Here is a 13,947-nt window from a genome sequence, read left to right on the forward strand (position 1 = left end):
TTGGATTTAGGTGTTCCAATTACCTTCATGGCGACAGGTATATTAAATCAAGCACCTAGGCATGGCTGCTTCTACAAACATTTGTGAAAGAATGGGTCACTCTCAGGAGCTCAGTGAATTCAAGCATGGTACCGTGATAGGTTGCCACATGTGCAATAAGTCCATCTGTGAAATTTCCTTGCTACTACATATTCAACAGTCAACTGTTAGTGGTATTATAACAAGTTGAAGCAACTGGGAACAACAGAAACTCAGCCCCGAAGTGGTAGGCCATGTAAAATGATAGAGCGGGGTCAGCGCATGCTGACTCCTGTGGTGCTTTGAGCATCTTGTGCTTGGTCTGGTGGCTCACAAAAACACTACTGTTACTAGTGCAACCCAGCCTGCATAGAAGCACTACTGATACCAGCTTGGGACAGTACTCTGTATTGCTGGTTATAGCTCAGGCCAGTACTCTGCATTACACGAGCATTGCAGGGACTGACAGAGCCAGTATCCAGTATAATATACTAGTGCTTGCAGGATAACCCAGTACCCAATGCAGGCACTGCCAAGTCGTAAACATACAGTGACATCACCAGCCCCATTCAATTACAAGACTGGGAATTCAAGGGGGGTCCCATGACAAAAAAACAGAAGAAAATGCATGAGGACACTTAAGAATTCAAACCCCTTCAGGTCTGATACAGATTTTAAGAGTAACCAGAAGCAAAAAAAAAACCACAAAGTGTGGGGTTCCCCTAAAAATCCATACCAGACCATTAATTCGAGCATGCAGTCTGGCTGGCCAGGAAAGAGGGTAAGAGCATGCCCCCTTCTGGCAACTGCAACAGGCCACATACTTTCAAAATAGTGGAGTTCCCCCTGGACAGGGGTCTCTTCCCCACAACCTGGCCTGGTGCTTGTGGGGGCCTGTGGGTGGGGGGCTTAGTAGAACAAACCCTTTTGAATATAATAGGGAACCCAGATACTGGCCCTCCCCCCTATGTGAATGAGCAGGGATACATAATACCCCTATTCACAGAAAAAAAAATTGTAACCTAGAAATAAAGTCACTGAAACGTCCATCATCAATCACTTCTTCCAGCAAAGAGGATCCATATCAATCATGATGCCTGAGGATGTTACAATAAAAGCCAAAGTTCCAGGTAATTAGAAAAACATTGCAGAAGGGGAAAGTATCATATGCTATGTTTTACCCTACATAGCTAAGCACTGTTGATAGGGGAAAAAACACCTTGTGATATACCAGCTGATGCACCTTCATCTAATTGAAGACATTGGGGGAGATTTACTAAAACCGGTACACTCAGAATCTGGTACATCTGTGTATTGTTGCTAATATTGTAGCTAACTTCAGCTTGTTCAATTAGGGGTTGACAATAAAACTTGGAAGCTGACTGGGTTCTATGCAGAGCTGCACCAGATTTGCACCATGCAGTTTTAGTAAATCCCCCAACCCCTAAGGTTTTCTATTTTTTGTCTTTCTTCCAGGACTTATGGGACATGCAGAGTAGAGATAGGATGCTTCTTAGAGTGGCTAAATCAATAAATCAGGGTTTATTTGTTCCCCTTTATGTTCCTGAGGGAAGATTTAAACCTCTTCCTATCTGGCGCATGCAGATAAATGACCAGACAGGAGCGCTGCCAATGCGGAGGGACATTTCTAAACATCCCCATGCATCCATTTCCTGTGCGCTCCCTGATTGGCCAGTCAGTGATCACATGAACAGTAATAAACAAGATGTCACTTCCTGACATCCTTGTTTACTACTTGTGAAATCTGTGAATGATCACAACAGCCTTGTACCATGTGGCAAGCTGTGACCAATCACAGCTCTCACAGTATTTCTCAATGGCTGCAGTAATGATTGCTTTTACAGCTTTTATGTAAAAAAAAACAAAAAAAAACTTCATCACTCCCCACAAGTAGTACAGTGTCACTATGGCCTCCCCTTTAATGATGTGCAGTGGCACGAAAGGCCTTAGGAGGAGCCAACAGAGCGTGACATCTTAGCCTCCTGGAGCCACGAGGAGGCCCGGCGGCCATCTTACTTTTGGGTCAGTCACACTTTACTCTATCATTCACTGTTTGAGTGTTTCTGCCCTGTTTTTATCCACAATATTTTTTAAATTAATTCCTGATTTTACCTACTACACTATGAGGTGTTCTCTGGCTCCTATTGGAGCTAATAAATTTTAGGATATCCTATTACTTATCTTCACCACTGGAGGGAGTTCCTTACCTATCCAGCCTTAAGGGGATTCCTGGATCTGGAAGCTGCCTATCACATCAGGATTATCTGCTCCCGGATGGTTATCCAACTTTCTCCACTAGATGAGGGATTTCCAGGGGTCATACAACATATGCGCTTGTCCATAGCGCGTCCGGTGAGTGCGCAATTTTACTATTCGATCCTGGCAGATTAAGCTTCTATGTAGGACCCTGCGACAACTTGTCTGGACATTACCATCAATTTCTACCTGATTTACCAGTGATTTTACCTGATGCATTAGTTATTGGTCATTTCCTCTGTCTAGTGCTATATACCACAGTGTGTTTTTCAGATCAACTGAGATATATATTTGTTCACAGATCTTATATGTATTAGCGCCGCACTTTTTATCTATGTGAACACTGTACTGCTAGTGTGATAGTATGTAAAAAAAAAAACATAAATAATAATATAAAAAAATAAATAAAAATGTAAAAAAACATTTGAAAAATGATCTATCCTATATTGTAAGCTCCAAGGAACAGGGCCCTCCTATCCCTCTTGTATTGAACTGTATTGTTGTCTGTATTGTCTCTTGTTATATTGTAAAGCACTGAGCAACCTGTTGGCGCTATATAAATCCTGTATAATAATAATAATAATTTTTTTAATAAATAATTTGGGTTATTTTTTTTTTTTTACCAAAAAGATAGTTGAATACATTTTGGCCAAGATTTATGAAGAAAAATTGTTTATTTGCAACATTTTTGGTCTTATTCATTTATATTGCAAGAAATATAAATACCAGTAGCGAATAAATACCACCCAAAGAAAGTTTTATCTGTCTCAAAAAAATGCTAAAAATTTCATATGGGTACAGTGTTGCATAACTGCACAATTGGCATTCAAAGTGTGGTAGTGCTGAAAGCTAAAAAATTGGCCTAGACTGGAAGGGGGTGAAAGTGTCCGGACTTGAAGTGGTTTAAGTATTGGTGTATTCCATCTCACCCCTCCTTCTGGTCCTTTAATACCCATCCTGAGCTTATATTATCATCAATAGAGAAAAATTGCATTTTCACATGATATTTTAAGTATATTGTTTTATATGAATTGGAACAAATATTTTTATTTAAAAGTTGGAATGCATGATAAAATTGGTGGACTCTGGTACAGCTGTGCATGGTAGCCAATCAGCTTCTAACTTTAGCTTGTTCAATTAAGCTTTGATGATAAAAACCTGAGGCTAATTGAATTCTTTGCAGAGCTGCACCAGATTCTGCACTCTCCAGCTTTAATAAATAACCCCCATTGTGTAAAGCTGTTAAAGAAATTGTAAATTCTGTATACTGTATGTGTATTCTATTTTGTAATGCTTTGCTTAGTATGCTGCACTCATTGTGCATACAGCACTAATGTTTTGATTAAGTATTTGCATTCTTTTGAGTCCTGATAAGAAAATAGCCTGCCTATGTTACACCCTTTGTTACCATAAAAGCACAATTATGATATTAATGTGATTCCTACATAAGCATATGTATAAAAAATCTTCAATTGCGCCGAATAAACAAAACGGTAATTTGAAAAGATGCTGAGTGTATCTTTTTTGTCTGTTCCCTTCTGTAGAAGTACAGTAAGTATCAATTTGGAGACACTGATCAATATGAGGAAAGGACTTGCCTATCTATAAAATTTGTCAGAACAATTGCCTACGTGTGTTTAGGCAGCTGCTAAATAACTTATTTTGTGAATGATTTATAAAAAGATATATACTTTTTATAATTTTATATAATTTTCCATATTGTGCTGTTAAGTTATGAAGACTATTTTCATTTAACTACTAGTAATGGTACAAAGTTTTCACAAGTAAACAAGTCTGAGTCCCACTCCATGTACTTTTTCATATGTCCCCTCCACTCCTCCTTTTCATATTACTATCCTGCGTTCCCAAAATCTCACTTCTTTACCGCTGTGCTCCACCCCAAAGATTACACATCTCACCCTCACTGCTACCATCTCCCTACTACTGCTCTCATCACCTCCTGCTGATACTTCACTCACCTGCTGACCCAAACACCAGGACTGGAAGACATGTGCACTCGTGTACATCCCGCTCTCATGTTACTTTCCTCACCCTTCTTCTTCTCCTAACCTCTAAGGAAATCTCCCCAAACCCTGGTCCTCCACTATTTCATCCCCACACCAGGCATCCTCTTTCTTCCGGGAATAGCTGCAATCCCCTCAATTTAATATCGAACCCCGTGCTCCCAAAAACCATCCTCCCTTTTCATGTGCGCTCTGGAATGCCCGCTCTGTTTGCAATAAGCTCACCTCTGTCCATGACCTTTTTGTCTCCCGCTCCCTTAACCTACTAGCAATTACAGAAACCTGGCTTCAAGCAGCAGATTATTCTTCTCCCGCAGCACTTTCCTATGGAGGCCTTCTCTGGACCCACTCACCCAGACTCTGTGGTCGGAAAGGTGGTGGAGTTGGTTTGCTTCTATCCCCACTGACCACCTTTCGAGTCCTCCCTAACCCTCCTCTCTATCCTTCTCTTCTTTCGAGACTCACTGCATCCGGCTGTTTTCTCCCATTTCTGTGAGGATTGAAGTGATCTATCGGCCTCCTGGACCCGTGTCGCGCTTTCTTGATGATTTCTCCACCTGGCTACCCTACTTTCTCTCCTCTGAACTACCCACTATCATTCTCTGAGATTTTAATATCCCTATTAATGTCAACATCCTGACTACAACCCAACTCTTCAACTTAACCTCATCTTTTGCATTAGCAGTGTATACAGTCCTCCACTCACTCTGATGGGAATACATTAGACCTTGTTTTCTCCCATCTTTGCACTCCCTGCAACCTCACAAACACCCCCTTTCCTCTCTCTGATCACAATCTCATCACCTTCACAGTGTCCTCATCTTCAAACACCTATCCCTCCAGGAAACAAACAATTACCCGCAGAAACCTTCATAACTTGAACTCTGCTCCTTTCCACTCTGCAACTGACCAACTCTATGACAGAATCTCTCCCCTGTCCTGCCCTGACCTGGCCACTGCTGTCTATAACAGTTTGCTTTCATCTACATTAGACTAACTTGCTCCTCTAACAACATGAAGCATCAGGCCCTGACCGTTACAACCTTGGCAGACTGACAACACCAGAAATCTTAAACGACATTGCTGTGTGCTGAAGCGATTGTGGCGTAAAACCAAATTTCAACAAGCATTCACCCTATATAAATCTGCTTTCTTAACATACACTTCCTCCCTTCATGCTGCCAAACAAGCCTACTTTGTCACTCTTATTAATACCTTCTCATCCAGTCCTCGTCGTCTCTTCTCTACTTTTAACTCTCTACTTTCTCGACCTCCACCCCCACGCAGTACCTCACTCACTGCTCATGAGATTGCAAATCATTTCAAAAACAAGATTGACGCAATTCGTAGGGGCATTGCCACTGCACAGACATCCATCCCACTTAGCATACCTTACACTAAGCCTCCCTCAACAGTTTCCTCTTTTGACCTCGCTACTACCAAAGAGGTCACTAAGGTTTTCTCAGAAGCCTGTCTCACTACGTGCCCCCTGGATCCAGTCCCCTCACAACTACTACGGTCACCCTCTTCTTCCATCCTATGCTCCCTCACTCACATCTTCAATCTCTCCCTCTCTAATGGTGCCTTCCCCTCCCCTCTAAAGCATGCACACATCACTCCCATACTTAAAAAGCCCTCCCTGGACCCCACCAACCTGAACAACTTAAGACCCATCTCCCTGCTGCCATTTACCTCTAAATTCCTAGAACGCTTAGTCTACAATTGCTTGAGCTCCTACCTCACTGACAACAACCTTCTTAACCCTTTACAGTCTGGCTTTCGCTCACTACACTCCACTGAAACTGCCCTACTAAAACTCACTAATGATCTACCGATCTTGTCTCTAAACATCACCCAAACCGTACTCTTCACTCCTCAAAAGACCTCCTGCTGTCTAATTCCCTTGTCTCCTCCTCCCATGCTCATCTCCAGGACTTCTCCAGAGCTTCTCCCATCCTCTGGAACTCTCTACCCCAATTTATCAGACTATCGCCTACTCTGTTCACTTTTAGGCGATCTCTGAAAACCTATCTCTTCAGGGAAGCCTATCCTGCCCTCAGCTAATAATGGAATCTTATACTCTTCCAACCAGTCCATCCCCCACAGTTACTACCTTTTGTACCACTAACCCCTCCCTCCTAGATTGTAAGCTCCGAGGATCAGGGCCCTCCTATCCCTCTTGTATTGAACTGTACTGTTGCTGTATTGTCTCCCGTTATATTGTAAAGCGCTGAGCATACTGTTGGCGCTATATAAATCCTGTATAATAATAATAATAATAATAATAATAATAATAAAATAAACAAAATAATGAAGCTAACACAGAAAATACAGCAGTTTAATAAGGGAAAAGATGGCTGAGGTGAATGTGTGTGATATATCTGTAATGTGAGGTGGTTTGTGCATATTAGACTTTTACTTTTTTTTCTTTCAAATGATCCAAAAAATAAAGACTCTCAAATTAACTCTCAGCAAACACCTTAAAGTTATAATCTAATAAAAAGAGAAAATGTCATATTTAATAGCCATTTAATAGAAAAAAGTAAATTTCTTGTAGCGTATTGTGAAAGATGGGATTTTTGGCACAACTATTAAAAAATAAACTTTATTCAAGTAAACATAAAACCTAATAATTTAACATAATATTACATAAACTCAATCCATAATACAATCTTATTCATCGGTTTCACCAAAACATTTTAAAAAAATGGTATACATATATGCTGGTCTTTTGGGGTCCAACACGTTTCATGGAATACTCCATTTCTTCGGGAGCTGCCGAGTCCCATTGAGAGTATTTTGTGACATTTGGTTTTGTTGTAGGACTGTGTATTGACTTGAAAGATCCACTATCAGCCTGCTTTGCTTTTGTTTATATATCTCTTGGAATTGATTACTATATCCTACAGCTAGCACCTAGAGTGCAACTGTCTAGGACAGGACCCAATGAAGTTTCTGTCTTTTGATATCAGGTATATATTATAAGACCACATGTTAGCTTGTTTCCTGAATATCAGAAATTTAATAGATTATATTTTGGATAGCTTGTTTGAATAGATATACTGTATTTCCTTTTGTAAGATGCATCTAGTATATACTGGGGGATTTCACACAGTGCTAAGAATACAGTTATCTTTGTTACACTAGCAACTGATGGATTCTGGCCATTTGTTTTTATTCAGGTAGAGTGACCTTAATTATTGGTTATTGAATTATAAGTTTGAAAACCATGGAGACTCTTTCACTGCCATTGGATCCCCTCTGGACCCTGTTCCACGGATGCTTTTCCTTTCTCTGTCATGGCATGTGGTGGGTAACTGGCACTTAGGTCAAGTTGGTATTTCTTAATACTGACAGATATATATGTATACCCCCTACTTCATATCAATTTTGATACAGACCTCCACCCCACCTACCTCCTCTCACACAGCAACCCCCCAACACCCCTCCCCCTTGGCCTCACCACTGTTCAGACCTCCACCCCATCTAACATCCATCTAACCCCATTGAACATTTCTCACACAGTAGCCCCCTCAACACTCCACTTCTTCGACCCCACCACCACTGAGGAGGTCACCAAGGTCTTCTCTGAAGCCTGCCTCACCACCTGCCCCCTCGACCCTGTCCCCTCACAACTCCTATGATCTCCCTCCTCCTCCATCCTACGCTCCCTCTTCCACATCTTTTATCTCTCCCTCTCTTCTGGAGCATTCCCCTCCCCTCTGAAGCACGCACACATCACTCCCATACTTAAAAAGCCCTCCCTGGACCCCATCAAGCCGAACAACCTTAGACCCATCTCCCTGCTGCCATTTACATCCAAACTTCTTGAGCGCTTAGTCTGTACTCTCCTAAGCTCCCACCTCAACAACAACAACCTCCTCGACCCCCTACAGTCCAGCTTCCGCCTCCTACACTCCACCGAAACCGCCTTACTCAAACTCACAAACGACCTGCTAACCGCCAAAGCTAATGGCCACTACTCAGTCCTCCTACTCCTCGACCTCTCCGCGGCATTTGACACAGTCGACCACCCCCTCCTCCTCAAGAAACTACACTACCTTTGCCTCATAGACTCCACTCTCTCCTGGCTCTCATCCTACCTATCACAACGCCTCTTCAGCGTTACCTATAACACTACCACCTCCCCCCCACTCCCCCTTTTCTGTTGGGGTCCCTCAAGGCTCTGTTCTCAGGCCCTTTCTCTTCTCCATCTACACCTCCTCCCTTGGCCAACTGATACACTCTCACGGCTTCAACTACTACCTCTATGCTGACGACACGCAAATCTATCTCTCGACCCCTTGCCTCACCTCTTCAGTCTCCGCCCGAATCACCAGCCTACTGAACAACATATCAGATTGGATGTCGCTCCACTTCCTTAAACTGAACCTCTCCAAAACCGAGCTCCTAGTCTTCCCCTGATCCCGTGAACCCCCCCCCACTGACTTCTCCATCACGTCCAACCATGCCACCATCAAGCCCACCCCGCAAGCCAGAGTACTTGGTGTCATACTAGACTCCAAACTATCCTTCCAGCCCCAAGTCCAATCGCTAACAAACTCATGCAGACCCCACCTCCACAACATCGCCAAAATATGCCCATTCCTAACCCCAGAAACTACTAAGCAGCTCATCCACTCCCTCATCATATCACAACTCAATTACTGCAACTCCCTCCTCACTTGCCTGCCTCACAACAGGCTATCCCCACTTCAGTCGATCCTGAATACGGTGGCCAGACTCATCCACCTTACCAACCGCTCCGTTTTTGCCACCCCCCCTCTGCCAATCCCTCCACTGGCTTCTGATTGCCCAATGGATCAAATTCAAACTGCTAACACTGACGTACAAAGCTGTCCATAATTCTGCCCCAAACTACATCACCAACCTAATATCCAAATACCACCCAAAACGCACTCTCCGCTCTTCACAATACCTCCTTCTCTCTAGTTCCCTGATCTCCTCCTCCCATGCTCGCCTCCAGGACTTCTCCAGGGCATCACCCACCCTCTGGAACTCCCTATCCCAATCCATCAGACTATCACCCACTCTCCTCTCCTTTAGGCGCACCCTAAAAACCCACCTCTTCAGGGAAGCCTACCCCTCCCTCTGCTAACTGAAGATCTCCTCCACTCTTCCTATCACTCCATCCCCCACAGCTTTTCCTCCCATACCACTATCCCCTCCCTCCTAGATTGTAAACTCCAAGGAGTAGGGCTCTCGAACCCCTCGTGTATCGCACTGTATTGTTATTGTACTGTCTCATGTATTGTCCGCCATTGTAATGTACAGCACTGAGCGAACTGTTGGCGCTATATAAACACTGTATAATAATAATAAAAATAATAATACAATACTAAACTGGTGGCTCCTGAAGAAGTGGAGAATAACATGCAACGCGTTGGGTCACAAAAGACCAGCATATATGTAGACCATTTTTATGAACTGTTTTGGCGAAACTGATGAATAATATTGTATTAATGATTGTTTTTATGCAATATTGTATGTTATATTAGTAGGTTTTATATTTAATTGAATAAATAAGTAAATATTTTATTGGTTGTGCCTCAAAAATCCCATCATTCACAATACTCTCCTAGAAATTTATAATACAGGGGTGTAGCACTTTATAATTGATTTAGGATACTAGAAAAATTTAGCTAAGCTGTTGACAATTGACCAGCTAGCTACCAATATGTTTTTAACAGATATTGGTCCTGAAAGTGGAACTTTACCCATAACAACAACAATTATGCTACCAAAAAAAGTGTGTGCTGTAAATTGCCACCAGCATCGTTCCTGTATATTCTTGCTGGAGGATGCCAGAGCCTCTGAGCACCAGTAAATCCTTAAACTGTCAGCAGATCATCCTCTGTATATTCAGTACAGTGCCAATAAATAGGGAGCAACTGAGTATGTGCAGAGCAATGTGAGACAGTGTATTACTGGAGTTTAAACAGTATAGACACTAATTTTTAATGTTTTACATAGCTATACCTGCAAAGGGGCCAACCTGAGCTGATCTAGCATTGCTTTATTTTTTTAAACTTCACCTTTAAAATAGAATTCCCTGTCTAAACCCAACTAGTCTTAAAAATGTAAAGTACCCTCCCCTCTCTTAACATCAATGCTGACTATGCTGTGCAAAAAAGATGTACAGTCAGGTCCATAAATATTGGGACATCGACACAATTCTAACATTTTTGGCTCTATACACCACTACAATGGATTTCAAATGAAACGAACTAGATGTGCTTTAACTGCAGACTGTCAGCTTTAATTCGAGGGTATTTACATCCAAAACATGTGAACGGTGTAGGAATTACAACAGTTTGCATATGTGCCTCCCACTTGTTAAGGGACCAAAAGTAATGGGACAGAATAATAATCATAAATCAAACTTTCACTTTTTAATACTTGGTTGCAAATCCTTTGCAGTCAATTACAGCCTGAAGTCTGGAACGCATAGACATCACCAGACGCTGGGTTTCATCCCTCATAATGCTCTGCCAGGCCTCTACTGCAACTGTCTTCAGTTCCTGCTTGTTCTTGGGGCATTTTCCCTTCAGTTTTGTCTTCAGCAAGTGAAATGCATGCTCAATCGGATTCAGGTCAGGTGATTGATTTGGCCATTGCATAACATTCCACTTCTTTCCCTTAGAAAACTCTTTGGTTGCTTTTGCAGTATGCTTTGGGTCATTGTCCATCTGCACTGTGAAGCGGCGTCCAATGAGTTCTGAAGCATTTGGCTGAATATGAGCAGATAATATTGCCTGAAACACTTCAGAATTCATCCTGCTGCTTTTGTCAGCAGTCACATCATCAATAAATACAAGAGAAGCAGTTCCATTGGCAGCCATACATGCCCACGCCATGACACTACCACCACCATGCTTCACTGATGAGGTGGTATGCTTAGGATCATGAGCAGTTCCTTTCTTTCTCCATACTCTTCTCTTCCCATCACTCTGGTACAAGTTAATCTTGGTCTCATCTGTCCATAGGTTGTTGTTCCAGAACTGTAAAGGCTTTTTTAGATGTCGTTTGGCAAACTCTAATCTGGCCTTCCTGTTTTTGAGGCTCACCAATGGTTTACATCTTGTGGTGAACCCTCTGTATTCACTCTGGTGAAGTCTTCTCTTGATTGTTGACTTTGACACACATTCACCTACCTCCTGGAGAGTGTTCTTGATCTGGCCAACTGTTGTGAAGGGTGTTTTCTTCACCAGGGAAAGAATTCTTCGGTCATCCTCCACAGTTGTTTTCCGTGGTCTTCCGGGTCTTCAATTGGTGTTGCTGAGCTCACCGGTGCGTTCCTTCTTTTTAAGAATGTTCCAAACAGTTGTTTTGGCCACGCCTAATGTTTTTGCTATCTCTCTGATGGGTTTGTTTTGTTTTTTCAGCCTAATGATGGCTTGCTTCACTAATAGTGACAGCTCTTTGGATCTCATCTTGAGAGTTGACAGCAACAGATTCCAAATGCAAATAGCACACTTGAAATGAACTCTGGACCTTTTATCTGCTCATTGTAATTGGGATAATGAGGGAATAACACACACCTGGCCATGGAACAGCTGAGAAGCCAATTGTCTCATTACTTTTGGTCCCTTAACAAGTGGAGGCACATATGCAAACTGTTGTAATTCCTACACCGTTCACCTGATTTGGATGTAAATACCCTCAAATTAAAGCTGACAGTCTGCAGTTAAAGCACATCTTGTTTGTCTCATTTCAAATCCATTGTGGTGGTGTATAGAGCTAAAAATGTTAGAATTGTGTCAATGTCCCAATATTTATGGACCGGACTGTATATAGTTACCTATTTTCATCCTACTCCAGTCTGGTCACATAATCCCCTGTGTCAGCCAGTGGGGACTGAATGGGAGAGGAGCACTTAACAACAGTTGGGAATTCCAGGAGCAGTGATGTCACCAATAGGCTCCCACATCCCAGCTATTTTCGACACTCCCTCCTCTCCCCTGCAGCTGCTGCTGGTTGACGCAGTGAAGCCAGATCATGTGACCGGACCAGAGCTCGTTGAAATTAGGTAAGTATATACAGTGCATCTTTTTTACATTTAGTCATACAATTTAGACAGCATAGGTGTTAGGAGGGGTAGGGGACATTTAAGACTACTTAGGTTTAGGCTGTAATTCTACTTTAAAAGGATTTTAGGGTGCACATATCTGTGCACACAGATAGGGCACATAAGACAATTTACATCATCACTGCAAACCGAAAAAAACCTCAAGCACAGTTTGACAAGTACATATAAATCCAACCACTAAAATGTAATATAACCTTTAACAGTTGGTTATACTGATATACTTAATGTCCTTGCTTGGGCACTCAGTATTATGGGTGACTAATCTATGTCCGTCTCGCACAACCTCCTGCCTGTAATTTACTCTTTCACATTCCTTCCTAATGGAAAAGAAAACAAAAGAAGCATAAAGGGCACAAATGTAAAATGTAAATACACTGATGATATTTGCTAGTAGACACAATATCTCACACTTATAGTGCAGTTGGTGAAGATGTAGGATCCACAGTGAGAAGAAAACAAGCAAGTCCAGACAGAGGATATCTAGAGAGAGAAGAAAGCACAGCTGCTTCTCTGAAGCCGTCAGACTGGGGATGTCAGCATTCATGCACTGAATCAGCATCCAGGAGACATATGCAATGTTCAGCAGCACCAGTTTAATTGTTTTCTGAGCTACTAATAAACTAGAAAGGCAAGGCATGTCAGGACCCCAACACTTATTTTAAATCTCCCCAAAGGAAAGTTCTGTGAAAGATATATAATGCACATTGCCAAGGTATATTACACTATTTTTACCGAAAAGGTCTTTAAAAAACTTGCAGTCAGCAAGAATAAGGAAAACACCCTATGAAAAAACACATGCAGTCAGTCATCAATGAACTGTATGTGGACAACGGCAGACATTGAAAAAAATTGTCTGTAGTCAGCAAAAATTAGGAGATATGCCCTAAGAAAAACCTTATGTAGGCTGTTATAACTGCAGACAGTACATGTGGAGTGGCTGTAAAGAAGTCACAGGACACACATCACCAGCATTGAGTTTTAAAAATCCTTCCCTCCCATCACACCCAAATTCCCCAAGATAAACAGCATTTTGCAAAGGGCAGGCAATAAGGGTTTACATCTACTTTAAGAGATCAGTGTCTACAAGTCCTTCACTAAGGTGCCATTTTGTGTTTTATCAGCAGCAGTCCCTATGCCTTCACTATCACAGCTACGCATATTATCAGTATGGCTGTTGGGAACCCTGCCTATCATAGTGAGGGAGATGGCACATGACAAAGCCTCCATTACTGGCCATTATAACCCACATGACCAACGTTTGAAGCATTTTATTGGTAGTTTAAAGGAAATTTGTAAATTCTGTATAAAATTGTATTCTGTTGTGTGTGCTTTGCCTATGTATTGTACACAGCACTCATTGTGCACACGGCACTAATAACGTTTTCATTACATTTGAATTCCTCGAAGTCCTGATTAGAAATTAGCCTGCCTATGTAACACCCCTTGTTACCATAAAAGTAATGTAATATTAAAGTGATACATATGTGCTAAAAAAACGTCAAATGCACCGAATAAATA

The sequence above is a fragment of the Staurois parvus genome, unplaced genomic scaffold (assembly GCF_062004578.1).
Source record: "Staurois parvus isolate SC_StPar_1 unplaced genomic scaffold, SC_StPar_1.0 ptg000205l, whole genome shotgun sequence".
In the NCBI taxonomy this organism is placed as follows: Eukaryota; Metazoa; Chordata; class Amphibia; order Anura; family Ranidae; genus Staurois; species Staurois parvus.